Raw genomic sequence first — 3,981 nt, forward strand, 5'->3', positions numbered from 1 at the left:
AACTCTCCCAAAGACCATTCATATACAAAACCGTAAATAACTAACAAAACTTCACAACCAACCTTATCTAACCTACAAACAAAACTAACAATTACCTGTACCACCATACTAATCTGTCTAGTCCTAAACCTCTCTAAAAAGCTGTGGGTACTTTTGGTGTATTTCTGTTTCTAATTCCCAAGAAGCCTCCTCAACTGCATGATTACGCCACAACACCTTCACTAACAATATATCCTTAGTACACAGTTCCTATATTTTTCAATCTAGAATCTGAATTGGTACCTCCTCGTAAGCTAGAGCATCCCCGATCTCCAAAGGCTCATAACTTATCACGTGTGAAGGATCTGGCACGTACTTCCTTAGCACTGATACGTGGAAAACATTATGAACTCTAGACAATGTTGGGGGTAATGTCACTCGATAGGAAATTGGACCAATCCTTTCTAGGATCTTGAATGACCCAATGTACCTAGGACTCAACTTGCCTTTCTTACCAAACCTCATCACCCCTTTCATCGGAGCAATCCTAAAAAATATCATATCACCAATCTCGAACTCTAGCTCCCATCGGTGAGTATCCGCATAACTCTTCTGCCAATTTTGTGTTGCTTTAATCTTCTCCTTGATAAGCTCAACCTTTGCAGAGGTCTGCTGAACTAATTCTGGTCCCAAAACCTACCACTCGCCTACCTCATCCTAGTACAATGGAGATCGACACCGGCGATCATACAAAGCCTTATATGGTGTCATCTCGATACTGGCTTGATAACTGTTACTATATGTAAACTCAACGAGCGGTAGATAGAGAATCTATCTATCCCCAAAATCCAATGCACACGCCCGCAGCATATCTTTTAAAATCTGAATTGTCCTCTTGGACTGCCCATCCATCTGTGGGTGAAATGTAGTACTGAAAGTGAGTTGAGATCCCAAGGCATCCTGCAAACTTTTCTAGAGGTGAACCGTGGATCTCAATCTGAAATAATGGAAATCGGGACTCTATGAAGTCGTACAATCTCCTACAAATAAAGTTCTACCAACCTATTCATAGAATAATTGACTTTAACAGAAATAAAGTATGCGATCTTAGTCAGACAATCCATTATTACCCAGATGGCATTCTGTCTATGCACCGCTGAAGACAATCCTAATATGAAGTCCATCGAGATATGCTCCCACTTCCACTTAAGGATATCAAGTGGCTGAAGTGGTCCCGCTGGCCTCTAGTGCTATGCTTTTACCTGCTGGCATGTCAGAAACTATTCTACGAATCTGAAAATCTCTCCCTTTTCATGTTACTCCACTAGAAAGATTCTCGTAAATCTCTATACATCTTCATACTCCTAGGATGAATAGTATAGAGAGAACGATGAGCCTCCTCCAGAATCGTCTTTTTAATCTCTGCATCATTAGGTATACACAGCCTGATGAAAAATTTGAGAACTCCATCCTCAAAAACATTGAAGTTTGGTTGCTGCTCACTTCGTACTTTCTTCACAATTTCCATTAATTCTGTATCTTTCGTATAAGAGATTTTAATTTTCTCCTATAAGGTTAGCTGAATGATCAAACAGGTCATGACCGCCTATGGATCCCCATCCACTATCTCTATACCCAACCTCTCTAGGTCCATCCTGATCCGATGCTGTACAACAACCGCTAAAACTGATGCACCCACTGACTTACGACTCAAAGCATCAGCTACCATATTAGCCTTTCCTGATGGTAACTAATTGTACATTCGTAGTTCTTAATCAACTCAAGCCATCTCCTCTGCCTCATTTTCAATTCCTTTTGAGTGAAAAAGTATTTAAGGCTCTCATGATTAGTAAAGATCTCGCACTTTTCACCGTATAGGTAGTGCCTCCAGATCTTTAACACATAAAATACTGCTGCTAACTCCAAGTCGTGCATCAGATAATTCTTCTCGTACTCCTTAAGTTGGCGAGAAGCATATGCAATAACCTTTCCTTGTTGTATCGATAGACACCCGAGTCTTTTTTGAGATGTGTCACTATAGATCACAAATCCACCCTCTCTTAATGGAATGGTCAACAATAGAGTAGTGAATAATTGTTGCTTCAATTCCTGAAAGCTCTGCTCACCCTCACCGGCCTACTCAAACTTTCTTTTCTTCCTTGTAAGCTGTGTTAGAGGACCTGATAGTCTCGAAAACCTGTCAACGAACTAGTGATAGTATCCTACCAGACCCAAGAAACTTCTAACCTCGTGCACGTTCTTCAGTCTTGCCCAATCAACTATTGTCTCTACTTTACTCAGGTCCACTGAAATTCCCTCCCTGGACACTACATGTACTAGAAATGCAACTTGTTCCAGCTAGAACTCGCATTTCTTAAATTTAGCATACAACTTTCCTTCTCTCAGCACTTGAAGCACTATCCTTAGATGTTCCTTGTGTTCCTCTGGGCTCTTTGAGTACACCAATATATCATCAATAAATAATACCACAAACTGATCCAAATACTGGTGGAAGACCTTATTCATCAGATCCGTGAATACCGTAAGAGCATTTGTCAATCTAAATGGTATAACCAAGAATTCATAATGGCCATACCGAGTTTTGAATGCAGTCTTTGGAATATCTTCCCCCCTAAATTTCACCTGATGATACCCAGATCGCAAATCAATCCTGGAAAAAACTTGTGTGCCCTGTAACTGGTCAAATAGATCGTCAATTCGGAGTAACAAGTACTTATTCATCACTATAACTTTATCAATCTCCTTGTAGTCGATGCACATCCTCATCAACCCATCCTTCTTCTTTACGAACAACACTGGTGCTCCCCAGGGTGACATGCTCGGTCTGATATACCCTTTATCAAGAAGTTCCTTCAGTTGCTCCATTAACTCCTTTAGTTCAGTTGGAGCCATTCTGTATGGAGTCTTATAAATTAATGTTGTCCCTGGATTTAATTCAATGGCAAACTCCACCTCGCAATCAGGAGGCAATCCTAGTAAGTCCTCTGGAAAAACATCCGAGAGCTCCCCTATCACTAGGATATCCTCTAGCTTAAGTCCCTCATTTGGTTCTTCTTTTACCAATGCAAGATACCCCTGGCCACCCTCCAAAAGTAATCTCTTCGCATGAATTACTGAAAGGATCTATGGTGTAGAATGCATACATGACCCAACGAATTTAAACTCCTGCTCCTCTTGAGGTCTGAATACTACCTCCTTCCTGTGGCAGTTAATGCTCGCATAGCTAGATGCTAGCCAATTCATCCCTAAAATGACGTCAAACCCATACATGTAAAAAATAATTAGGCTAGCAAGTAGCGTTTTCCCTTGAACCTCCACTGGATAGTTTCTGATCACCTTACTACACACCACCACTGGCACTGTTGGCATGATCACACCTAACTCGTCATCTAAAAACTAGGTCTCTACCCCACATAGTTTAACCAATCCCCAACCTACAAAAGAGTGCGTTGCACTTGAATCAAACAACACTACAACATTATTTGACAAAATGGGAATAGTACCTGTCACCACATTGCCGGCATTCTCCGCATCTCCCGGCGTAAGCGAATATACCTGCGCTTGGGCGGTGCCCCTCTGATTACCACCTCAGGGAGCCTGGTTACCTCCTCGATATTGAGGTTGTGGAGGTGCGTAATTCAACATTGTGCGAAAGTCCTGCGCTATATACCCTGCACCACCACACCAAAAACAGCTAGCTGATCCACCCCTGCACTCGCCCCAATGCCTCTTACAGCATCTGGGATAGGTAGGACACGATGAATCACCCTGATAGCCTCGATGTCCCATCTCCTGCCGCTGTCCCGTGAAATTACTAGGTTGCCTCCATGAACTCTGGCTGGTGTTAGTATGAATTCCTTGAGGCAAGGGCCTTTTCTTCTAGTTTAATGATCTCTCACCCTCCTGAATACTGGCCTCAACTATCATGGCCTTATCCACCAACTCAAAAAAACTCTAAGTCAACAATGCCACCACCTGTGC

This window comes from Malania oleifera, chromosome 2, assembly GCF_029873635.1.
Source record: "Malania oleifera isolate guangnan ecotype guangnan chromosome 2, ASM2987363v1, whole genome shotgun sequence".
Taxonomy (NCBI): domain Eukaryota; kingdom Viridiplantae; phylum Streptophyta; class Magnoliopsida; order Santalales; family Ximeniaceae; genus Malania; species Malania oleifera.